The sequence below is a fragment of the Pan troglodytes genome, chromosome 8 (assembly GCF_028858775.2).
Source record: "Pan troglodytes isolate AG18354 chromosome 8, NHGRI_mPanTro3-v2.0_pri, whole genome shotgun sequence".
Classification (NCBI taxonomy): domain Eukaryota; kingdom Metazoa; phylum Chordata; class Mammalia; order Primates; family Hominidae; genus Pan; species Pan troglodytes.
In genome coordinates, this window is record NC_072406.2 from 95,269,134 (window position 1) to 95,296,655 (window position 27,522).

Consider the following 27,522-nt stretch of genomic DNA (forward strand, 5'->3'; position numbering starts at 1 on the left):
AAATACCTAGGAATACAGCTAACCAAGGAAGTGAATGATCTTTACAAGGAGAATTACAAAACATTGCTCAAAGAATCAGAGATAACATAAACAAATGTAAAAACATTCCACACTTACAAATAAGAAGAATCAGTATCATTAGAATGGCCATATTGCCCAAAGCAATTTATAGATTCAATGCTATTTCTATCAAACTACCAATGACATTCATCAAAGAACTGGGAAAAACTATTTCAAAATTTATATGAAACCAAAAAAGAGCCCAAATAGCCAAGACAATTTTAAGTAAAAAGAACAAAGTTGGAGGCATCATCCTACCTAACTTGAAACTATGCTACAAGGCTACAGTAACCAAAACAGTATGGTACTGGCACAAAAGCAGACACATAAACCAATGGAAAAGAACAGAGAGTCCACAAATAAGGCTGCACACCCACAGCCATCTGATCTTTGACAAACTCACTAAAACAAGCAATGTGGAGAGGACTTCCTATTCAATAAATGGTGCTGGGATAGTTAGCTAGCCATATGCAGAAGATTGAAGCTGGGCCACTTCCTTATACCATATAAAAAAGTCAACTCAAGAAGGATTAAAGAGTTAAATGTAAAACCCAATAATATAAAGGCCCTAAAATACAACCTAGGCAATACCATTCTAGACATGGGCAAAGATTTCATGAAAAAGATGCCAAAAGCAATTGTGACAAAGCAAAAATTGACAAATGGGATCTAGTTAAACTGAAGTGCTTCTATACAGCAAAGTAAACTATCAACAGAGTAAACAGACAATCTATAAAATGAGAGAAAATATTTGTAAACTATGCATCTGACAAAAATCTAACATCCAGCATCTCTAAGGAACTTAAATAATTTTACAAGAAAACAATCTTATTACAAAGTGGGCAAAGGACATGAACACTTTTCAAAGAAACACATACATGTGGCCAGCAATCATATGAAAAAAACTCAACATCACTGAACATTAGAAAAATGCAAATCAAAATCACAGTGAGATACCATCTGACACCAATCACAATGGTTATTAAAAAGTCATAAAATAGGTGCTGGCGAGGTTGTGGAGGAAAATGGAACCCTTATACACTGTTGGTGGGAGTGTAAATTAGTTCACCCATTGTAAAAAAATAATGTGGTGATTCCTCAGAAGCCTAAAATCAGAACTACCATTTGACTCCACAATCTCATTCCTGGGTATATACCCAAAGGAATATAAATCACTCTATCATAAAAACACATGCATACATACGTTTATTGCAGTACTATTCACAATAGCAAAGACATGGACTCAACCTAAATGCCTGTCAATGGTAGACTGGATAAAGAAAATATGGTACATATACACCATGGAATACTATGTAGCCATAAAAAAGAACCAGATCAAGTCCTCTGCAGGAACGTGGATGGAGCTGGAGGTCATTTTCCTTAGTAAACTAACCCAGGGACAGAAAACCAAATACTGCCTGTTCTCACTTATGTGAGAGCTAAATAAATGAGAACACATGGACACATAGAAGGCAACAACAAACATCAGAGGGTGAAGCATGGCGGGAGGGAGAAGATCAGCAAAAATAACTAATGGGTATTAAGCTTAATATCTGGATGACAAAATAATCTGTACAACAAACTCCATGATGTGAGTTTACTTGTTTAACAAACCTGCACATGTACTCCAGAAGTTAAAATAAAAGTTAGTAAAAATAAAAAGAGAAAACATTCCTCATCTAAGAAAAAAGGAATACAGGAGAGATCCATAAAAGTTTGGAGGTATACATGTATATGAGAGGGTCTGCATTATTGGTTACCAGAGAAAGTATGAGGTCAATAGCTTTACATATACTGCCTACACTTTTGGGCGAGGGTAACATATAAGTAACAATAGCAGCTTTCACTTACCTAGCATGTACTATACTATGTGCTGTTCTAACTCCTTTATATATATATCAACTAATTCAATCATCAAGACATATGTGTAGAATTACTATTTTGACCTTACTAATAATGGAATGGAGAGAAAGAGAGTTTGTGTACTCCCTCAAGGCCACAAAGCTAGTAAATGGAGAAGTTGGAATTTGACAGAAAGGTTATGCTGTCATTGCCCTATGTTTGCATCTGTTAGAACACCATTCAGACCATGTCTCCTGTTATCTACAGTTCTATGTAAGGGAACACCAAAAGTTCCCATGGGTTTTTCAGTTGTGAATGTTTGCTGAGACTGAGGATCTATAGTCTTTCCAAGTACCACTGGAGTATTGGCAGGACAAATACCTGGTCGGTATGCCTCAGCATGACTTTACATGTTGAAACAGAAATCCTGGTTATTGACAGGAAAGTAGCAGCTGCTCTAGCCTCTGAGTGCCTTTCACTTCCCAGTCCCCACTCTTGCAGCACTCTGATAAGACTTCCCACAATGCATGAAATAGTGTGCTAACACTGACATAACTAGGGCCTCTAGGACCCTATTCCACTTTTCTGGCCAGCATCTGTTCTGATTGCCAGTAGCTGCACCATACCAGTTGGAGTAAATTTTGAATATACGTCTGGATATGAGACAAACAGAGGTTTTGGGAAGAGTCCTGTGATGGACATCCTATATTGGGCCATAATGAACTTTCATCTCAATTTCTCAGAAGATCCCCCAAGTGGAGACAATTCTTTAGGAAATATATCTGCTCTTGAAGAACCTGCTATTATTCATTCATATCCACCAGTACCAAGTATTTCATGTGAGGTGAAAACATTAGTTGTGAGTTAACATGGTATACAGTATCAGCTGTCAGTCAATAACTTGCTCCAGTGCACCCAGCCCCAGAAACTAACCCTCTAGCCCTAGTTCTCACTGTTGTTACTGGCAGCAATGGCCACTAGATGGCTGGGGGAGATCCTTGGTCAGTTAGAAGGAAGGATCAGGTATGGAGAAGCACTGAACTAACACTGATTTATACTTTCCAAAGTTGATGGAGAGCCACCGGATTAGACCATATAACCTTATAGTTTTAAGAGTAAATTGTTTGGCAGAAGGCAGAGTGCTAACGGAAAGAAATAAAAATAGAGAAATTACATTTGTTTCATGTTCAAGAGTATAATTCTTGAAATAGTATTTCTCCACTCATATTACAAAATATTAAGACATATCAGAGGTGGAAGAAATAATGACAATGATTTAGGCTGACCTCTGACTCTGTAAAGCATTCTTAAAATGTGCCATCTAGTTGCATTAGGTAATTTCATGAAGAGGAAATCAACATTTTACAAAGAAATACTAATGTTTAGAGATAGTTCAACACTGAATGGTCTTTCTTATATTTGCACAGTGCAGTGTAATTTGTAAAATACTTTCATCCACATTATCTCATTGTCTCATCATTACTGCCCTGCAAGGACTGAGGGTCATCTTTTAGGACATCTATTTCGATTTTCAGAACTTGGGAAATAATAGAAAATGTAGGCAATTAAATGAAGTTATTCTGACCTCAGTAGAGTAGTCTGAAAAACATAAAATGGAGCTTCTACTCATTATTTGTTTTCTTAAATCTCTCCCTTTTTAATGAAAGCAAGATGTAGCAAAACTTACTACTTACCACTACAAATTTAGTTAATCAAAGGCTCAATGAAGACTTTTTTTTCTTACCAGCCATTATTGGTCTATGCCATCTCCCCTTCTCTTAATTCTATTTTTATTCATGCTTTGGACATTGATAATGACAAAAAAGGAAACATTTGTCTTCCTAGCAGGCATACCCCCATCACACACACACACACACACACACACACACACACCTTCCTCCACCTCATCTAACTATTTAAAAACTATCAATTCCAACTACTTGAAATTTTAAAATATAGACACGTATTTGGTTTAACAATTGCCTTTTGGAAGCTAAAATACTTCCAAGTATGTCATTAACCTTGATGTGAACTCTGATATTTAATCAAATTTTTTATTTATATTTTTTGGTAGCAATTAATATTTTTTTGCAGAAATTATTGAACATTCTTTTTTGCTTTTATTATTATTTTTGATCGAGACATAATTGCACATATTAATGGGTACAGTGTGATATCTTGATGTATGTATACAATGTGTAATGGTCATATTCAGAGTAATGAACAATTAAATATTTAAACAGAAATTTGGGTTGGAGAATAGAGCAGAGAAAAGAAAGGAGTAGGGAGGTGAGTTTTCAGCATATAGCCCTTGACAAGTGGAGATCCAGGCCCAGTTTGGGACATGTGCTAAGTAAGGAAAAAGAGGAGGAGCAAGAATCAGTAGAGAGCATGGGAGAGGAAAAATCAAAGACCATCTGCTATTTTGACACTGTCTGGGCAACTTCTGGGGTAAGGATCTGAATACTTTGCCCAGCACTCACTGTAAACACGTCCTTCTAGTGGCTTAAAGTCTAGATGGGTGGCTATAATTATCATCAAAATATGTATTTATATAAACACAGCCTAAATAATACATATAAACATTTGTCACTGTAAATTTGCTAAATATTACATGATAGAACTAAAATATATCAGAGATGTTCTGGTCAAAAAGATGTGCTTATATACAGAGGAAAGGGGAGCATGCTATGTGTAGAGAGGAAATCCAATAAAAACTTGACTCCATTTATTTTTCCATTCAATATTGTTTATGCCATGCCTACTGTGTGCAAAACATAGTGCTGGTAGTGTCTGAAGAACAGTTGTTGACCTATGAGGCAGAAATGGAGAATGTTTTCAGGCAGATCCTAGAGACTTTGGGATGCTTATTTTTAGACCACCTCAAGAGGCCTTTGAAAGACAAACTAAACATATTGGGTTTCATCTTGCAGGCATTAGCAAGGCATTATACAGCAGGTCCGCGAATAACATTGTTTTGTTCATTGTTGTTTCATTATAAAGCTTACCAAAAAAAGGAATAAATAAATGAATAAAAATTATTGTCAAATAAAACATCAAGTTTCCCATAATCATACAAATGAACGACTGTAAATAATGCAGTACAAAGCGCTCAGTGAGCCCACTGTATTCATGATTGTGTTTGAACTGCATGGTGGTGGGATATGCTCCTGACAATATTGTCTTTGCAAACATTAATTCCTTGATTTAACTCACTATGCTGAGACTGCCATCACTCACTAATTCATGAAAAATTGAGCAAATAATTATCTGACTTGGTTTTAATTAACCCTTCTTAAATGTACTGATAGCTCACGTTTATTTCAGTGTTTAATAATGGAAAAGTTTTGGGTCTTATTTAGAAGCTTGTTGATGTTTTGTGGTCAGAAATAGGCCATAGGGAGCTGGTCATGGTGCTGCATACCTGTAGTTCCAGCTGTTTGAGAGTCTGAGGCAGGGGATCATTTGAGAGCAGGAGTTTGAGGCTATAGAGTGCTATAATGGCACCTGTAAATTGCCACTGAACTCCAACCCAGGTAAGATAGCAAGATCTCATCTCTAAAAAGAAGGAAAGAAATATGCCCTGGAAACTTAAATCTTGTTGATATTAATGAGCCTATGTGTTAAAATTGGTTTTGTTATACGGCATTGTACTTGAAGTCACAGTTTCTAAGAACCTATTGACAATATTAAGTGAAGACTTACAGTGGATACATTTCTGAAGAAAACACATTATTTCCATCTAATATTAATGCTCCATTCTTGAAATGGCATTTTCAGAGAAGATTTCAGTAAAACGAATGTTGCTAAAAGGAACCTATAATTCACTAAGGGAGCAATATTAATTAGAGAAATATGTGCCTCTGAATTCATACAATTTGCATTTCATTTTATGGTTTATTTTTTTGCAAACAGTTTACTAAATGATTGCAGTTGCAGATGGTTAAATTATTACCATCAGATGGCTGCCATGGCTGATATTACAGAAATAGGATAAAATCTGGTTCTTTATAAATAATAGAAAATCAGTGTTAAGCTTAAAAAAAAAAGCATGATTTTCTGCTATAGCTGGCCCTTGATGTCAATGAGCCCAAGAGAAGGTAACAAGAAATTAATCTGTGGGAATGTCCATATTGGCTAGGAAAGACTGGTAAGTCAAATGTCCCTTTTCTATCTAGACAGGAGCTATCCCTGCTCTCATGACTTTCTTTAACAGACCTGGTCAGTACCAGTTTTGGAGCAAGGTGGCTGTTAAAAGAAGATGCTAGATCTTAGATTCAGTCAACATTGACTGTTGTGACCAACTGTCCAGTCTGCCCAAGACTATCCTGGTGACAGCCAGTATCAGCATTAAGTACAGCATTTTTTTGTGAGAATGAATATAAAGGGGTTCCAGAAAGTGATGTACGTCATCCTCCATCTGTCAGTAAAATCTGGGCATCAGTGCAATCTTTTTAAGTCTGGAACTTGCTGAGCTGTGGATTATTGTTTTATTTTTGTAGTTAGGAATAAGTGAAATAAGTTGTGTATGAATGCTGTCTACTAACACTGTTCAGGATAAAGCACCATTTCAAAAATGATTTTGCATATTAATTAAAGTCATTTCTAATAATCTCCACTTATATAAAAAGAATTTAGAATTGCAAACTAAAGTTATAGTGATTAGCAACTAAAGTAGGGCTTCATTCCAAATTCATATCAATGCAATTCACCTAGATGCAGACAGTCAGGCAGACAATGCTAAATCAAGCACAAAGTTTTCTTCAATATTTATTAAACATTCGACAGATTCTTGTTAGGCCTTTTCTCTGTTCTCTGTACTGGGCTTAGGGGTGATAGTGGGAAATAAAAACATAAAAGCCTCTATAATCATAAAGATGCTAAGATTAAAAGTGGAGAAGTATGGAAGGAGTTGAGCACAAGGAGCAAACTCATTGGGCATAGACGTGTGGTCACAGATGTGTGTGTAGGAAAGAAATGGAAGGCTTCCTGGAGAAAGAAAGCAATGTTTAAACTAAGATCTGTAGCATGTATAATACCTAGTTATTTAGGAAATGTCATCATCCAGTTTTGGCAATACATTCATTGACAAGATATATGGTGTTGAAGGAAACAAGCGATATGGTTTGGGTCTGTGTCCCTGCTTAAATCTCATGTCAGATTGTAGCCCCTAATTCTCTAGTTGGAGGTGGAGTCTGGTAAGAGGTGATTGAATCATGGGAATTTTTTCTCCTGAATGGTTTACCAACATAACCTTTGGTGCTATTCTCATGATAGTGAGTGAGTTCTCACAAGATCTGGTTGTTTAAAAATGTGTAGCCTTTCCCCTTCTCTTTCTTCCTCCTTTTCCAGCCATGTGCAGTGCTGGCTCCCCCTTTGCCTTCCAACATGATTGTAAATTTCCTGAGGCCTCCACAGAAGATAAGCAGAGCCAGCATCATGCCTCCTGTACAGCCGGTGGAATCGTGAGCCAATTAAACCTCTTTATAAGTTACCCAACCTCAGGTATTCATAGCAATGCAAAAACGAACTAATATGAGTAATTTCTAAGTTTCTTTCTAGGGCACCTCACTGCATGCTGTTCTCATTGCTTATAGATAGCAGGTCGGTGCAGAAAGACAGTGAACTTAGGTTTAAAATGAAAACTAATTGACCCAGTGGCAAGGGGAACAGTTATATAGGTGGCCACCAACTACAGGCAAAAACAGGTTCAAAGGTTGCCTTGCATAATGAAAGATGATAAGATCTATTTATTTGTGCAAAAGGTTTATATTCCTAAGAACAGGACATGGTGCCATTTGTCCTCTCAGTCTAGGAAAGGTGATGGGGTTCTTTCAAGCAAATAAACACAATCCTGTGTTAAACTGCATTGACAGATGAATAGTACTCAGAATAATGAATTTAATAACATGTTCTATTCTGCATTTTTAGATCCTTGCTACTCAGAGTTGCTGACTAACCAGCAGCTTTAGCATGACAGAGAATATTGATAGAAGCAAAGAATCTAGGGCCTCCTCCTACCTGCTGAACCAGAATCTGAACCTTAAAAGACCTCGAGTGGATCACGAGTTCAAGAGATTGAGGCCATCCTGGCTAATATGGTGAAACCCCATCTCTACTGAAAATACAAAAATTAGCCGGGCCTGGTGGCAGGCGCCTGTAATCCCAGCTACTCAGGAGGCTGAGGCAGGAGAATGGCATGAACCCAGGAGGTGGAGGTTACAGTGAGCCGAGATTGTGCCTCTGCACTCCATCCTGGGTGACAGAGAGAGACTCCATCTCTAAAAAAAAAAAAAAAAAAAAAAAAAAAAAAAAAAGACTCCAAGAAATGGGAATGGGGAATGCACATTAAATTTACAAAGTGCACTCAAGGCTACCCATACCATCCTACTTTTGCTTCTGAACTTGTCTCTTAAGAAAATCTGAACCACCTGAATAAATTTGAAAGGAGTATAATCAGAATGTTGAGGAAACTTGACACATCACAATGAAATGTTTAGCCAAGAAATAGGATAGCATACAAGAAATACGGTTTTTCAAATTTCTCGGTCTGTCATGTGAAATCAAGTGTTAAAAACCAGAACAATGAGTAAAACAAATCACAAAACAACAACAAAATCCCTAAGGGAAAAGTATGCCTAATTATTTACCGGAGATGATAGTGGTAGTATCAGCAAATTCTCTAACACTGGATATATACTGAAGAGGAAGGAAGAACTCCATTAATATTTATTTTGTCAATTAATATGAGCCAGGAACTTTACTGTGTTTTCCATGTTTCTCATTTTACTGGATGTCTGGCTTTATAATCCTTACAGAAGATAAAAAGCAAACAAAACAGTGCAAACAGAAAAAGACGAAACACTAAAACCCAGGCTGCTTTCATTTACTCCTATTGGCTTGATTCCATGGCAATTAGAATGGCCGCAGTGAGCTTTTCTCTTCCATTTTACTGCTGGTATCTAGTGTTTTGTCCTGAGCCTCCCATCCCCTATGCCCTCCTCCCAATGCTAACCATTATATTTTTCACCTAATTTTTATCTTTATTTCCTACATGTGGATGCGCAGGTTCTCTTCCATTTTATTGGCTGGCAATTTGGAAATCTGTAAGTGGTAACAGGATTTGAGCATGGTTTATGTTGGCTATTACGCCTTGTCTGGGTTGAATGCTGTGTAAGGTGTAGGGATGTCTGCAAGGTCAGGCTTCAGAACTTTTATTAGCCTCGGATCTCATTTGGTTCCAAGCTACATGCTGATAGAGCCTTTCTTCTTGGTGATATTTCCTTTTGAAAGAAGATGCTTTCCATATTTCAATCCTCAGAAGTGCACTGCATGAAGTAATACAAAAGAAATGAATCATCGTTTGCTGTTTTATCACCAAGACTCATTACATAAATAATATGGGGTTTTACAGTAAATATGCACAATGGTGTTTACAATGAGTTGACCAGTAAGCATGTGAAACTTCCATGCCACAAATTGTCTTAAATGCCATTAAAGAAGTAATGACCTTGTAAAAATCAAATGGAAAAAAGGATAAGTACTGTTTTCTCTGCTCCTAATTCATGCTTGTAACTCTGGAACTGGATGCACAAATTTTTACTACAGCCTGGTTGGTCTAATGCAATTCATGAGAGATACTGTGCGGCAATTGTATGAAAGAACTGCTCAACTCTGGGGAGCCAAGCTTTGTCAGAAGTTGCATGTATATGTAATTTGTTTTCTCAGTAACTCCTTCATTACCTAATCATCTGAGAGGATCAAAGTTCTACCTTTCGAAGATTAATGAGAAGGGAAGAAAGAAAGCAACTTATGTGTCATCTACTGTGTACTGGGAACCTTAAGCAAATTTTATTTAATGCTTACAGCGACATTACAATGAAGCATTATTATTACATTTTAGAGTTGAAGAAATGGAGCCAAGATGATTTCAACAGTTTGCTCCCTCTGTAACTGCCATGTTGTACACACGTTGGGTTTTTCACCTTTTCAACAATACTATATGAGGAAATCATTATCTCCATTTTGCGGTCAAAAAGGTGGTTGATAGGAGTGTTTAAAAATGTACATTTTTGTCCTCTTTGAGGCTTAGTTACGTATATAAAGGGTTTTTCTATTTGACACTATTAAAATTTTGGACTGAATAACTTTTTGTTGTTGGTGGCTGTCTTTGTTGTGGGGGTCTACCATGTGCATTGTAGGATATTAATTAGCATTCCTGGCCTTTGCACGCTACTATAGGCACAAGGTACACACCCCCCCACCCCCAACAATTGTGGACACAAACAAACAAAAACTCTAAACATTGCCAGATATCTCATAAGGGGCAAAATCACCCCTATGTAAAAGTAGTAATGCAAAAGGATAACCATTGCAAGCAAGCAACAATTCTGGGATGCTAATGGAGATCCTGAAGACTGCAAATCCTTTGGTCACTTAAATAATTACTAAGAAATCGTAATTATAGCTAACATTTATTTAGTGTATGCATATGAAGTAAATCCAGGTTTTTTTTGTTTGTTTTTGTTTTTTTTGCCTATAGGGAAAGTGAGGCACAGCAAGGTTAAATCATTTATCTAAGGTCGAAGGCCTAGAAGTGGTAATGTGGTGATTTTTATACACTCCACATCTTCTTATGTTAGACACTCTTGGTGAACTATCCAGTAACCACTTCCAATCCCTTCTGCCTTATAGGAAGAGCTATCCTTCCATCAGAGGGGCTTCTGATGTTAGAGATTTGATTTTCCTTTCCACATATCCGTGCCATAATCCACTAATCCATCACGACTAATGGGTTTGGCTTGTGATGATATGGCTGCTGGTGGTGGACGCTCTTGTAATTTTTTTCTCTTGGATGAAACAGAGAGATGTGCTAAGTGAGGCTTCTCCTTTCCCTACCATTTAGATTCTGAGATACGGCATCTATTGTGAATACCACAACAAAGTCATGGTATGAAAGCCAGGGTTTTGAAGACCAGGAGAAGAAGGGAGAGATCCTTGAGAGCCTAACCAACCCTGGGACTACCTACCTGCAAACATCTATTTTGAGAGACAATAAAACTTCTTATTGATCAAGGCACTGTTACTTTGGCATTATTTCATTTGCAGCTAATGTCATCTTAATTTGCATGTTCCCAAGAAGCAACTATTTTAGAGATCTCTTATTTTAGCCTTTGTAGGGAACTCAGATGCAGACTGTTGACTTAATCATACTCCTTGATTCATGACATATAACCTTCTCTTGTTATAAATATGTCTTTATTTCTTTTTATCTATATTTCCCACCAGGAATAAATCTGAAGGTTTTAATGTGTACCTTTTTAATAGCATGTAATTATGTTAAACGTTGAATGGCATTTTGTTGGCATATATTGCTAATTTATATAATAAAAATAAGAAGAATAATAACCAGTATTATGGATCACTTACTATCTCCCAGGCATTTACCAAGTGCCTTTCATACATTGAATCACGTAATTCTAACAACAATCCTGTAAGATAGGCACTGTCATTTTCCAAGCTTCATGAATGAGGAAAATAAGGCACAGAGAGGTATATAAATGATACGGGGCTATAGATGTCATTCTGCTTATTACCTTTTTCACCCAGCACATTGACTTTTAGGTCTAACCACAGTGGGGCCTGTGCACAGACTTTGTTGCTTATGGCATGTTATTCTCTTAGGCACATCCTCCACATGGACCCTTAGATGACCTCCAAATTTCTGCCATCAAAAATAAAGGTGCATTAAGTATCCTTATCCATATGCATTAAAATATTCCTATCTATAGTATATACAGAAAGACATATATCCAGAAGTCATTTGCTTTGAGTAAAATACATAACCTGATTATGCTCTGAATGGATGTGCTAGACTTCCTGACCACCAAACATGCATGCGGATTCTTATGTCCCTATATACCTGTCAACATTCGGCAGTATCCAGCACTGTAATTTTTGTCAAACTATCTAGAGTAAAATAATATCTCATTATGTTTACATGATCATTTTTCTAATCACGTAGAAATTCAAACCTCTTCCTATGATTTGTAATAGGATTTCTCCTTAAGCCTTCAGTATTTTAAAATGTAACCTATTTTATGCCATGTACATCATTTTCATTCAACACACTGATGAAGTGGGAACATTTGTTCATATGCTAAATATCAATAGCTTATTTCTGAACAATCAATACATAAGAGAGTCTTGGTAGAGAAATTATAGAATGAAAGTAAATCTCCTTTTTTGAGTTGGGAAATTAAAACAGAAAATAAAGAAAAATAAATGGGTATTTCATGGATAAGGAGATATGCTAATATTGTTCTGGTCATTGTTGTGGCTAAGATTTTTTAGTCATTTGAGTTTCATTTCTTGCTTCACTTCTAAGTGAAGGTCTACTCCAGACCTTGCATAAAGTATAGGAAAGCCCATGATGTAAAATTGTTCAGTCTGGCATAATTAGAGTCCAATAATATAAATAAAGATTCACGAACCACAAGCTGAGCCAACCAACCCAGCTGGGACACTGTGATTTGAAAGGTACTCTTGAGAGGATGATGCTTCATATAGTCACTTCCTAAGGACCTCTTCAAGGAGCTACAAACCACTACTCAAGGAAATAAGAGAGGACACAAACAAATAAGAAAACATGCCATGCTCATGGATGGGAAGACTCTATATCATGAAAATGGTCATACTGCCCAAAATAATTTATAGATTCAATGCTATCCCCATCAAGCTACCACTGACTTTCTTCACAGATTGGAAAAAAACTACTTTAAACTTCATATGGAACCAAAAAAGAGCCCACATAGCCAAGACAATCCTGGGCAAGAAGAACAAAGCTGGAAGCATCATGCTACCTGACTTCAAACTATGTTACAAGGCTACAGTAACAAAAACAGCATGGTACTGGTACCAAAACAGATATATAGACCAATGGAACAGAACAGAGCCCTCAGAAATAACACACCACATCTTCAACCATCTGATCTTTGGCAAACCTGACAAAAACAAGCAATGGGGAAAGGATTCCCTATTTAATAAATGGTGCTGGGAAAACTGGCTAGCCATATGCAGAAAATAGAAACTGGACTCCTTCCTTACACCTTATACAAAAATCAATTCAAGATGGATCAAAGACTTAAATGTAAGACCTAGGACCATAAAAATCCTAGAAAAAAACCTGGGCAATACCATTCAGGACGTAGGCATGGGCAAAGACTTCATGTCTAAAACACCAAAAGCAATGGCAACAAAAGCCAAAATTGACAAGTGGGATTTCATTAAACTGAAGAGCTTCTGCACAGCAAAAGAAACTATCATCAGAGTGAACAGGCAACCTACAGAATAAGAGAACATTTTTGCAATCTATCCATCTGACACAGGGCTAATATCCAGAATCTACAAAGAACTTAAACAAATTTACAAGAGAAAAACAACCCCATCAAAATGTGGGCAAAGGATATGAACAGACACGTCTCAGAAGAAGACATTCATGCAGCCAACAAACATATGAAAAAATGTTCATCCTCACCGATCATTAGAGAAATGCAAATCAAAACCACAGTGAGATACCATCTCATGATAGTTAGAATGGTGATCATTAAAAAGTCAGGAAACAACAGATGCTGGGGAGGATGTGGAGAAATAGGAACGCTTTTACACTGTTGGTGGGAGTGTAAATGAGTTCAACCATTGTGGAAGATGGTGTGGCGATTCCTCAAGGATCTAGAACTAGAAATACCATTTGACCCAGCAATCCCATTACGGGGTATATACCCAAAGGATTAGAAATCATGGTACTATAAAGACACGTGCACACGTATGTTTATTGTGGTACTATTCACAATATCAAAGACTTGGAACCAACCCAAATGTCTATCAATAATAGACTGGATAAAGAAAATGTGGCACAGACACACCATGGAATACTATGCAGCCATAAAAAAGGATTAGTTCATGTCCTTTGCAGGGACATGGATGAAGCTGGAAACCATCATTCTCAGAAAACTATCACAAGAACAGACAACCAAACACCGCATGTTCTCACTCATAAGTGGGAGTTGAACAATGAGAACACGTGGACATAGGGAGGGGAACATCACACACTGGGGCCTGTAGGGGGTTGACGGGCTAGGGGAGGGGTAACATTAGGAGAAATAACTAATGCAGGTGACGGGTTGATGGGTGTAGCAAACCACCATGGCACGTGTATACCTATGTAACAAACCTGCATGTTCTGCACCTGTATCCCAGAACTTAAAGTATAATAAAAAAGTACCCTCAACTTAATTCTATATGCATATCCTTGTCTATGAATACACACAAAGAATCTATTTTATTTTGCCACTGACGCCTGAGAAAAATATAGATACAAAAGACCGGTATTTGCAAGGAACTACAAGCATCGCAGTGTTGCTGGAGCAGAGAGAGTGAGACAAGTCAGGCAAGAGGAGATAGAGGCGAGTCGAGCCTTGTGTGCTGTGTAAAGGAGTGTCGACTTTATCACAGAGCTGATGGGGACCCAGTGAAAAGATTTAAAGGGGGAGGGTTCTGTCAGAATTGCAGCTCAGTGGATGAGGGATTTGAACATTTGAAAAAGACAGGATTATAGAAAGTGAGAGGAGTGATTCAGATGACCAGCAATGAAGTCTTAAGTAGAGCAATGGCAGAAGGTAAAGACAGGGGAGACTGATTGGGGAAATAACATTAGCAGGATACATGGCTGGAAAATGAGGAGTCTGAACAGGGAGAGAGGGAAAGGGAGAAGAGCAAAATGAGCTCTAGGCTCCTGAAAAACACAAATTGAAATGCAAAGAAAAGATACAAAGAAACTGATTACCCGGGAAAGTTCAAAATTTCCTTAGGTCAGGTAGCCCTGATGCCACAGAAATGAGAGTCAACGCTTGTAACTGCTGAACATGCCCAGACACTATTGTACATGCTTTACAGAGAATAATTCATTTAATCCCTACAGAAACTTTATCTACCTTTACAGATGGGAAACTAAAATGAGGTTAGTTAGCCTGCCAGAAATCACACGGCAAAAGCATGAGTCACGTACAGGCAATGTGGTTTCAGTCTGGGTTCCAGAGGCCATACTTTTAATGACTGCACTATTCTACCTAGAGTTCCAACTTGAAAGCCCTAGCTAAGTCTCAAACCCTCCTCAACCCCACACACACTGCAGGCAAGCCTCTGGCATGGCCTTCCACCTCTCTCGCTTGCTGCTGATTTTCACCACTGAGAGGGCATGAAGGTCCAACTGTGCTAAGGCTGAGACTTCTGGCATGGAGAGAGTGGTGCTCTATCAGCTTCTGGGCTGTGATACAAACACCAATCCTTCCCAACAGCTTTGACAACTCTGTACAACAGCCATGATACATGTTTTTATGTACGTTTCTATTGCAGTGAGTTGGTATCCACCTGCTAAACTGGTACTTTCTCCAGGTGAGAAGAGAAAAGCCTAAAGTTTCCCTTTTTCATCAGAATTTAAATTGAAATTCAGGGCACATGCCTCTATCTGGTCAAATCTCTTCTCATTAATTAGTTCAGGGGGTAGAGAGCTATAAGCCACAGGAGTTACTACTGGTGACACTGGAATATTCTGTGTATTTCTCTTCATCATCTTTTTATTTTAGATTCAGGGAATACATGTTATTGTTTTTTACATGAGTACATTGCACAAAGTTGGGGATTGGGCTTCTAGTGTATCCATCACTCAAATATTGAACATTATACCCAATAGGTAATTTTAAACCCTTACCCTTCCCATTTTTATTATGCTCATTTTCAATGTTGCTGCTACTATAGTACATTTTCTTTAATTTTATTTTATATAAAAAGTCACGAGTTACACACACACACACGTACACACACACACACATCTATGTACTTGTATATATATTTCAGCATACCAATGATAGATTAACTGTGTTCAACAAAAAGAATCTGCAAAGAAAGGGAAAGCATATTGGTCTGGTTGGGGGGTGGGGACGGGTGCATCGGCAGAAACCTGATGAAAATCGATTTGTAAAGTTTGTATAATAAAAAAAGAGTATAGTCAACAGGCTACTTAAGTTACTATAGGGGCCTCATAGACTAGACTGCAGAGTTGTCAAGAAAAAAAGAGTGATTGAAAATGTGTGTGTTGAAGAATGGAGAACCAATAATGTAGGACCAAAAACATTCCATTGCATGTGCAAATATTAGGATGCCTAGGCTTCTAAATACAGAAGTTGACTGCTGATTGATGTGCATTGGAGAATAAAAGGGAGATGGGAAAGTGACACAAAGTTTGATTAAATCAATGGAACAATTTTTTAAGTATTAAAATAATTGAACATTCTGTTGCAGTTTCTCCACTGCAATGAAATAAAACAAAAATAAAAAGCATGACTATTGATTGGTCACAAAGAAAAGTAAATGTCTCTATCAACAGAAATGTGATGAACTACCTAGAATATCTGAAAAAAATTAAAGAAATTCTACTAAAACTATCCAAGTTGAGTAAGTTGGGCGAATATACATCCTGTAAATTTGTATGTCAATAGTTTGCCTATTCGCCAGGATAATTAGTTGTGTAATACAGTGGGAATCAAAATAGCAACATAAATATGAATCACTCAAGATTTGCTATAAGAAACAGACCAATGAAAACATTTAAGAAATATAAAATATGAGAGTTTTGTTTTCAACAAGATGGTAGAGACATACATTTCCATATCTTTGCTAATAAGTACAGTTAAAACCCTAGACATTATTTGTAAAACAAATATTAAAAGAATCAGAAAGCTCAAGAGAAGAAGAAAGATCAGCTGAAGATCTTGGGACGTCAGAAATTACATGACAGTGAATTCACTGTTTCTTTTTTGTCTCAGATATCCCAGATTTGGAGCTGAAAAAGACAGCAACTCAGAAATGTCAATGCACAAAAGAGGGGGAAAAAACAACAGAGAAACAGGAAAGGGACAGCCTAACTCTTTTTAGACCATAATTGGTCTACTCTAGTAAAAACTCCAAAAAGCTGTGGCCCCTCCACACCCATGCCAGCAAAAACCAAGTGGGGAGACATCCACCATGATGAAGCCCTAATGAGGGACCCAAAAAACCCACCAGGATGGTATTTAAAAAGGTCAAATGGAAATCTGGGACTTTTATCTCCACCAGCCAGTAATAACTGCTTCCCCACACTGTCCATGGAGACTACATAGGGATAATGGATTACCACCACACCTGGCAGTAGCAAGGTGTCCCTCTCTCTGTCCCTGCAAACAGGGATGGTGTCAGAGATGCAGTCAGAAATTTCACCAACATTCTGTGATAACAAGCCCACCCTCCTAGTGGTCTCAGCAGAAACTACATACTGAACTCAACACCTGAGTCTCCACCCCCAAGAGTCAATGGAGTCAGAGTGGGGACTCTAGACTTTATTTTATTATTTTTTAGAGACGAGGTCTTTCTATGTTGCCTGTGCAGGTGTGCAGGCATGGTCATAACATACTACATATTCACAGGCATGGTCATAACATACTATAGCCTTAAACCCCTGGGCTCAAATAATCCTTCTGCCTCAGTCTCCCAAGTAGCTAGAGCTATAGGTGTGTGCCGCCATGCCTGACTGAGGGATCCTAAACTTTTGCTTTCAGCTGGCAGTAATGAGTCGGCACACTTTCTTCCTCTGCCATAATGGTGACAGAAAACACACACACACACACACACAGCTAAAATAAAAGATTTAAATAAGATTCAGAGTCTTGTAATACAAAAATTTCCAACTTTCATTAGATATCAAACTCAATAAAAAGAACTATCAATAGATGCCAACAGCAAGATTGTAGAGATGTTAAAAGTATATCACAAATATTTTAAAGTAGCCATGATAAAAATATTTCAATGAGAAGTACATGCATACTTGAAACAAGTAAAATGTCTCAGCAAAATTTCAAGCCTTAGTAATGAAATAAAAGAGATGAAGACACAAATGGAAATTTTAAAACTAAGAAATACAATAACCAGAATAAAAAAACTTAGTTGATGGGCTCGACACAACAGAATGTGTGTGTGTGTGTGTGTGTGTGTGTGTGTGTGTGTGAGAGAGAGAGAGACAGAGAGAGAGAGAGAGAGAGAGCGTAAAGAATCAGTGGACTGAAGATAGTACAGTAAAAATGACCAAATTTGACTAACTGTAAGAAGACAAACTGGAAAAAACAAGAGCACCTCACAGACCTTGAGATTATGACGGAATATCTAAAATTCACTTCTGAGTTCTAGAAGAAGAAAGAAAAAGGTAGGACTGAAAAAATATTGGGAAAAATAGTAGAAAACTTTCCAAATTAGGCAAGAAATTTAAGCAAACGGAATTAAGAAGCTTACAAAATATAAGCAGGATAAACCCAAAGAAATACATACCTGACAATCCTAATTTCTTTTCTAAAATTTAAACACATTCACACACAGTCTTAAAAACAGTGAGAAAATGGTACTTTACCTATATAGGCAAAATAATTCAAATAACAGCATATTTATCTTTAGAAATCACAGGCCCAGAGAAAGTATAATAATATATTTTAAGAACAAACAAAACATATCAATGCAGACACTTATGTCCATCAAAAATATTATTTAAGAATGAAAGAAAATCAAGACATTCTTGGTTGAAACAAAAATAAGAAAATGTATTGCCTGCAAAACTATATAGCTAAGGGAAGTTCTCAATAGAAAACAAAAATGATAAAAGAAGAAACCTTGGAACATTAGGAAAAAATAATGTGATAAGCAAAAATATGGGCAAATAAAATAGGGTTTCTTTTTTTGAGTTTCTAAATTATGTTTGACAGGTAAAGAAATAAATACTATCTGATACAGTTCTACATGTATGTAAAAGGACTTTTGTAAGGCAGTAAGATTATAAGTAAGCAAGGATAAGGTTCATTTTAGCCCACTGAGTGTAAAGGGTGATAAATTTTCTATACTTTCTTTCAACTGATAAAATGATAATACAGTAGATTGTGATAAGTTATGCTTATATATTGTAATATCTGGAGCAAACAGCAAACTAGTTATACAAAGACATACACTCAAAAACACTCAATGAGTCAGGAATAATAAAAAAAGAAAAAACAAGATTAAAGAACAAACAAAACCCAAAAAAATTCATAAATAATATTGACAGTTACATTAAATGTGAAGAGTCTAAACATAAAAATTAAAAGACAAAGATTCCCAGAGTGGGATAAAAATTATTACTTAAATATGTGCTGTCTTGAAGAAACTCAGAAATATAACAATACAGGTAGGTTTAAAATAGAACAATGAAAAAATATATTATGTGAACCTTAATCAAAGAAAATTAATTATTTATATTAATATCAGACAAAGTAGACTTTGATATCTGTCAGACAGAGTGGGACATTATGTAATAATAAAAGGGTCAATTCACCCGGAAGATACAACAATCTTAAGTGTGTTTTCACCAAACAGTAGAACTGCAAATATGTGAAGTAAAGACTGATATTATTGGAAAAAAGAAATAGACAAGTATATAATTATAGACGGAAACTTTATCACACTCCTCTCAATAACTATAGAATGGCTTGACCAAAAATTCAAGAGAGTAAAATTAATCAATACTTTTGAGAAAAATTCTCTAATCAATATTTATTAAACACCGCTAAACCATAGCAAAAATGGCTTTATTTTCTAGTGTCTTTGGAAAATATGCCAAGGTAGATAATATCCTAAGCCATACAACAAACCTGGACATAATTTTAAGAATTGAAATCATGCAGAGTTGTTTTATTTGAACACAGTGAAATTAGACTAGAAATAAATAACAAAAGATAACAGAAAAATCTCCAAATACTTGAAAACAGAAACAAAAACAAAACACAGTTTTTAAAATTCCATGGGTCAAGGAAGAAGTTTCAAGGAAACTTTAAAATTAAATTTTACTTTATTTTTATTACTTAAAATATTAAAATTTAATATTTTATTAATTAAAATAAAAATTTATTATTTCATTATCAAAAATAAAAATACAACATATAAATACAAGTATACATATAAATACAAAAAATACAACATATAAAAATTTGTGGGGCACAAAAAAAGCAATGAAGATAGTGAAATTTATAGCACTAAATTCAGACATTTGTTGTGTAGAAGTCTTAAATTAAGCTTGATGTACAAGCTTAAGTCTCAAAGCTTGTACATCAAGAACCTGAAAAAGAAAACAAAACCAAAGCAAGCAGAAGGTGGGAAATAACAAAAAATGTAACAAGAAATAAAGGAAATTAAAACAGTAAAACAACAGAGAAATCAATAAACCAAAGGATTTTTTTTTTATTATACTTTAAGTTCTAAGGTACATGTGCACAACGTGCAGGTTTGTTACATAGGTATACATGTGCTCTGTTGGTTTGCTGCACTATCAACTTGTCATTTACATTAGGTATTTCTCCTAAAGCTATCCCTCCCCCAGCCCCACATCCCCCAACGGTCCCCGGTGTGTGATGTTCCCTGCCCTGTGTCCGTATGTTCTCATTGTTCAACTGCCACCTGAGTGTTTGTTCTTCTGTCCTTCTGATAGTTTGCTTGGAATTATGGTTTCCAGCCTCATCCATGTCCCTGAAAACGACATGAACTCATCCTTTTTTATGGCTGCATAGTATTCCAACAGTGTACACGTGTCACATTTTCTTAATCCAGTCTATCATTGATCGATATTTGGGTTGGTTCCAAGTCTTTGCTACTGTGAATAGTGCTGCAATAAACATATGTGTGCATGTGTCTTTGTAGTAGCATGATTTATAATCCTTTGGGTAGATACCCAGTAATGGGATTGCTGGGCCAAATGGCATTTCTAGTTCTAGATCCTTAAGGAATCACCACACTGTCTTCCGCAATGGTTGAACTCATTTACACTCCCACCAACAGTGTAAAATTGTTCCTATTTCTCCACATCCTCTCCAGCATCTGTTGTTTCCTGACTTTTTGATGATCGCCATTCTAATTGGCATGAGATGGTATCTCATTGTGGTTTTGATTTGCATTTCTCTGATGAGCAGTGATGATAAGCTTTTTTTCATATGTTTGTTGGCTGCATAAATGTCTTTTTCTGAGAAGTGTCTGTTCACATCCTTTGCCCACTTTTTGATGGGGTTTTTTTTTTTTTTCCTTGTAAATTTGTTTAAGTTCTTTGTCGATTCTGAGTATTAGCCCTTTGTCAGATGGGTAGATTGCAAAAATGTTCTCTCATTCTGTAGGTTGCCTGTTCACTCTGAGGATAGTTTCTTTTGCTGTGCAGAAGCTGTTTAGTTTAATTAAATCTCATTTGTCTATTTTGGCTTCTTTCGCCATTGCGTTTTGTGTTCTAGTCATGAAGTCTTTGCTCATGCCAATGTCCTGAATGGTATTGCCTAGGTTTTCTTCTATGGTTTTTATGGTGTTACATCTTACATTTAAGTCTTTAATCTATCTTGAGTTAATTTTTGTATACGGTGTAAGGAAGGGATCCAGTTTCAGCTTTCTACATATGGCTCAGCAGTTTTCCCAGCACCATTCATTAAATAGGGAATCCTTTCCCCCTTGCTTGTTTTTGTTAGATTTGTCAAAGATCAGATGGTTGTAGATATGTGGTGTTATTTCTGAGGCCTCTGTTCTGTTCCATTGGTCTATATATCTGTGTTGGTACCAGTACCATGCTGTTTTGGTTACTCTAGCTTTGTAGTACAGTTTGAAGAAGTCAGGTAGTGTGATACCTCCAGCTTTGTTCTTGCCCAGGATTGTCTTGGCTATGTGGGCTCTTTTTGGTTTCATATGAAGTTTAAAGTAGTTTTTTCCAATTCTGTGAAGAAAGTCAGTGGTAGCTTGATGGGGATAGCATTGAAATTATAAATTACCTTGGGCAGTATGGCCATTTTCATGATATTGATTCTTCCTATCCATGAGCATGGGATGTTCTTCCATTTGTTTGTGTCCTCTTTTATTTCGTTGAACAGTGGTTTGTACTTCTCCTTGAAGAGGTCCTTCACATCCCTTGTAAGTTGGATTCCTAGATATTTTATTCTCTTTATAGTAACTGTGAATGGGAGTTCACTCATGATTTGACTCTGTGTTTGTCTATTATTGGTGTATAGGAATGCTTGCGATTTTTGCACATTGATTTTGTATTCTGAGACTTTGCTGAAGTCGCTTATCAGCTTAAGGAGATTTTGGGCTGAGATGATGGGGTTTTCCAAATAAACAATCATGTCATCTGCAAACAGAGACAATTTGACTTCCTCTTTTCCTAATGGAATACCCTTTATTTCTTTCTCCTGCCTGATTGCCCTGGCCAGAACTTCCAATACTGTGTTGAATAGTAGTGGTGAGAGAAGGCATACTTGTCTTGTGCTGGTTTTCAAAGGGAATGCTTCCAGTTTTTGCCCATTCAGTACGATATTGGCTGTGGGTTTGTCATAAATAGCTCTTATTATTTTGAGATGTGTTCCATCAATACCTAGTTTATTGAGAGTTTTTAGCATGAAGGGCTGTTGAATTTTGTTGAAGGCCTTTTCTGCATCTATTGAGATAATAACATGGTTTTTGTCATTGGTTCTGTTTATGTAATAGATTACGTTTATTGATTTGTATATGTTGAACCAGCCTTGCATCCCAGGGATGAAGCAGACTTGATCGTGGTGGATAATCTTTTTGATGTGCTGTTGGATTCAGTTTGCCAGTATTTTATTGAGGATTATCGCATCGATGTTCATCAGGGATATTGGCCTAAAATTCTTTTTTATTGTTGTGTCTCTGCCAGGCTTTGGTATCAGGATGATGCTGGCCTCAAACAATGAGTTAGGAAGGATTCCCTCTTTTTCCATTGATTGGAATAGTTTCAGAAGGAATGGCACCAGCTCCTCTTTGTACTTCTGGTAGAATTAGTCTGTGAATCTGTCTGGTCCTGGACTTTTTTTGGTTGGTAGGCTACTAATTATTGCATCAACTTCAGAGCCTGTAATTGGTCTATTCAGAGATTCGTTTTCTTCCTGATTTAGTCTTGGGAGGATGTATATGTCCAGGAATTTATCCACTTCTTCTAGATTTTCTAGTTTATTTGCTTAGAGGTGTTTATAGTATTCTCTGATGGTAGTTTGTGTTTCTGTGGGATTGGTGGTAATAGCCCCTTTAGCATTTTTTATTGCGTCTATTGGATTCTTCTCTATTTTCTTCTTTATTAGTCTTGTTAGTGGTCTATCTATTTTGTTGATCTTTTCAAAAAAACCAGCTTCTGGGTTCATTGATTTTTTGAAGGATTTTTTTATGTCTCTATCTCATTCAGTTCTGCTCTGATCTTAGTTATTTCTTGCCTTCTGCTAGCCTTTGAATTTGTTTGCTCTTGCTTGTCTAGTTCTTTTAATTGTGATGGTAGGGTTTGATTTTAGATCTTTCCGGCTTTCTCTTGTTGGCATTTAGTGCTATAAATTTCCCTCTATACACTGCTTTAAATGAGTCCCTGAGATTCTGGTTCATTGTGTCTTTGTTCTCATTGGTTTCAAAGAACATCTTTATTTCTGCCTTCATTGTGTTATTTACCCGGTAGTTATTCAAGATCAGGTTGTTCAGTTTCCATGTAGTTTTGCAGTTTTGAGTGAGCTTCTTAATTCTGAGTTCTAATTTGATTGCACTGTGGTCTGAGAGACTGTTACGATTTCTTTTCTTTTGAATTTGCTGATGAGTGTTTTACTTCCAATTATGTGGTCAATTTTAGAGTAAGTGAGATGTGGTGCTGAGAAGAATGTATATCCTCTTGATTTGGGGTGGGGAGTTCTGTGGATATCTATTCGGTCTGCTTGGTCCAGAGCTGAGTTCAAATCCTGGATATCCTTGTTAACCTTCTGTCTCATTGATCTGTCTAATATTGACAGTGGTGTGTTGAAGTCTCACATTATCATTGTGTGGGAATCTAAGTCTCCTTGTAAGTCTCTAAGAACTTGCTTTATGAATGTGGGTATTCATACAGGGTATGAATGCTCCTGTATTGGGTGCATACATATTTAGGATAGTTAGCTCTTCTTGGTGAATTGATCCCTTTACCATTATGTAGTGGCCTTCTTTGTCTCTTTTGATCTTTGTTGGTCTAAAGTCTGTTTTATCAGAGACTAGGATTGCAACCTCTGCTTTTTTTTTTTGCTTTCCTTTTGGTTGGTAGATCTTCCTCCAGCCCTTTATTTTGAGCCTATGTGTGTCTTTGCATGTGAGAAAGGTTTCCTGAATACAGCACACTGATAGGTCTTGACTCTTTATCCAATTTGCCAGTCTGTGTCTTTTAATTGGGGCATTTAGCCCATTTACATTTAAGGTTAATATTGTTATGGTTGAATTTGATCCTGTCATTATGATTTTAGCTCTTTATTTTGCCTGTTAATTGATACAGTTTCTTCATAGCATTGATGATCTTTACAATTTGGCATGTTTTTGCAGTGGCTCGTACTGGTTGTTCCTTTCCATGTTTACTGCTTCCTTCAGGAGCTCTTGTAAGGCAGGCCCGGTGGTGACAAAATCTCTCAGCATTTGCTTGTCTGTAAAGGATTTTATTTCTCCTTCACTTATGAAGCTTAGTTGAGCTGGATATGAGATTTTGGATAGAAAATTCTTTCATTTAAGAATGTTGAATATTGGTCCCCACTCTCTTCTGGCTTGTAGGGTTTCTGCCGAGATATCCGCTGTTAGTCCGATGGGCTTCCCTTTGAGGGTAACCCGACCTTTCTCCCTGGCTGCCCTTAACATTTTTTCATTCATTTCAACCTTGGTGAATCCAACAATTATGTGTCTTGGGGTTGCTCTTCTCAAGGAGTATCTTTGTGGTGTTCTCTGTATTTCCTGAATTTGAATGTTGGCCTGCCTTGCTGGGTTGGGGAAGTTCTCCTGCATAATATCCTGAAGAGTGTTTTCTAACTTGGTTCCATTCTCCCTGTCACTTTCTTGTACACCAATCAAATGTATATTTGTTTTTTTCACATGGTCCCATATTTCTTGCAGGCTTTGTTCATTTATTTTCACTATTTTTTCTCTAATCTTGTCCTCTCACTTTATTTCATTAATTTGATCTTCAATCACTGATATCCTTTCTTCCACTTGATCAATTGGTTATTGAAGCTTATGCATGTGTCACATAGTTCTCGTGCCATGGTTTTCAGCACCATCAGGTCATTAAAGGTCTTCTGCACACTGTTTATTCAGTTAGCCATTCGTCTAACCTGTTTTCAAGGTTTTTAGCTTCCTTGCGATGGGTTAGAACATGCTCCTTTAGCTCGGAGAAGTTTTCTATTACTGACCTTCTGAAGCCTACTTCTGTCAACTCATCAAACTCATTCTCCATCCAGTTTTGTTCCCTTGTTGGCAAGGAGCTGCAATCCTTTGGAGGAGAAGAGGTGCTCTGGTTTTTGGAATTTTCAGCTTTTCTCCTCTGGTTTCTCCCCATCTTTGTGGTTTTTATCTGCCTTTTGTCTTTGATGTTGTTGACCTACAGGTGGGGTTTTGGTGTGGATGTCCTTTTTGTTTATGTTGATATTACTCCCTTCTGTTTGTCAGTTTTCCTTCTAACAGTCAGGCCCCTCAGCTGCAGGTCTGTTGGAGTTTACTGGACGTCCACACCAGATCCTGTTTGCCTGGGTATCATCAGAGGAGGCTGCAGAACAGCAAATATTGCTGCCTGATCCTTCCTCTGGAAGCTTTGTCCCAGAGAGGCACCCACCTATTTGAGATGCCTGTTGGTGCCCACTGGGAGGTGTCTCCCAGTCAGGCTATGTGGGGATCAGAGACCCACTTGAGGAGGCAGTCTGTCCATTCTCAGAGCTTGAACGCCATGCTGAGAGAACCACTGCTCTCTTCAGAGCTCAGCTGGAAATGCAGAAATCACCCGTCTTCTGCATCAATCTCTCTGGGAGGTGCAGACTGAAGCTGTTCCTATTTGGCCATCTTGGAAGTGACCTCAAGTGATCTGGTCACCTTGGCCTCCCAAAATACTGGGATTATAGGTGTGTGCCACCACACCAGGCTGACAGCCATAGTTTTGTGGCTCCTCACATGGCCTTTATTCTGTGCTTGCAAACAAAGGATGTTTTTTAAAGGTCAATAAAGTCTACAATCCTCTAGAAAGATAGCTGAAAATGACATAAATTACTCATATCATAAAGGAACCAGAATATTAATATAGTACCTGACTATATAAAAATAATTAATAAAGGGATACTAAATCAACCCTGCAAACATAAGCTTGAAAACATAAACCGAATGCACCAAATCCTCAAAAAATACAATCGTAACACACCCAATATAAAATGCATAATTAGAATAACCCAATTACTATTACTTAATTTGAATTTGTAATTCTTAAATTTGCAAGGAAACAAATCTTCAGTAACATATGGTTTCACAGGAAAATTTGTGCCAAACATTCAAGTAATTGCAATAATATAATCTCTTTCATAAAATAGAGTAGGAGGGACACTTTCTAACTTATTTCCTGAAGCTAGTATTGCTCTATACTAAAACCAGACCAGCTCAGTACAAAAAAGAAATCCATTTTCTTCATGAGTATAGATACACAAATCTTGAACAAAATATTGGCAAATAGAATTTATCAACATACAAAAAGAAATATACATGAGGACCAAGTAGGGTCTATTCCAGTTGTGCAAGGCTGGTATTCAAAAATCAATTAACGTAATCCACCATTTTAACAGGTTAGAATCACATAATCATATTGATGCTGAAAAAGCATTTGGTAAAATTCAACATTCATTTATGATAAAAAACTCTCAGTAATATAGGAATGAAGAGACTTTTTTTTCAACTTAATTGAGACAAAGTACAGGAAACAGCTTAAATTATAGTTAATAGTGAAAGAATGAACAATTTTCACCTAAGACTTGGAACAAAGCAAGGATGTCTGCTCTTACCATGCTTTATCTTCATAGTGCTGGTAGTACTAGCCCAGCACTGAAATAAAAGCGTACAAAGGAAGAAACAAATATCCCTACTTGCAGACAACATAATTGTCTACATAGAAAACCACAAATAGGCCGGGCACGGTGGCTCACACCTGTAATCCTAGCAATTTGGGAGGCCGAGGTGGGCAGATCACCTGAGGTCAGGAGTTCGAGACTAGCCTGGCCAACACGGTGAAACCTTGTCTCTACTAAAAATATAAAAAAAATTAGCCGGATGTGATGGTGGGTGCCTGTAATCCCAGCTACTCAGGAGGCCGAGGCAGGAGAATTGATTGAACCTGAGAGGCGGAGGTTACAGTGAGCCGAGAACATGCCGTTGCACTCCAGCCTGGGTGACAAGAGTGAAACTCCATCTCAAAAAAAAAAGAAAAAAAAAAAAAAAGAGAAAAACACAAATAATTTTAAACAAATAAAACAAAAGCCCAATAAAAATAATCTCAGAACTAATAAGTGAGTTCAGCAGGGTTGCAGGATAAAAAGATATTTGGCTTGACAATTTCTTAAAAAATAATTAAACCCAAAACTACAATCTGACCCAGAAATTACACTCCTGGGCATTTCTCCCAGAGAAACGAAGACCTGTATTCACACAAAAGCCTGTATATGAAGATTCATAGCA

The 27,522-nt window shown here is 37.0% G+C and overlaps 1 long non-coding RNA gene across 2 annotated transcripts in view; it reads right to left on the reverse strand.

The window, feature by feature from the left end:
• Nucleotides 1-8,388: 8,388 nt before the first annotated feature.
• LOC129136130 (uncharacterized) overlaps nt 8,389-27,522 on the reverse strand; it is a 94,944-nt gene continuing 75,810 nt past the window's right edge. For both annotated transcript variants that reach the window (XR_008537445.2, XR_008537446.1), the window contains one exon: nt 8,389-9,230. This is a non-coding gene — a long non-coding RNA (uncharacterized LOC129136130). The remainder of the gene's footprint in view (nt 9,231-27,522) is intronic.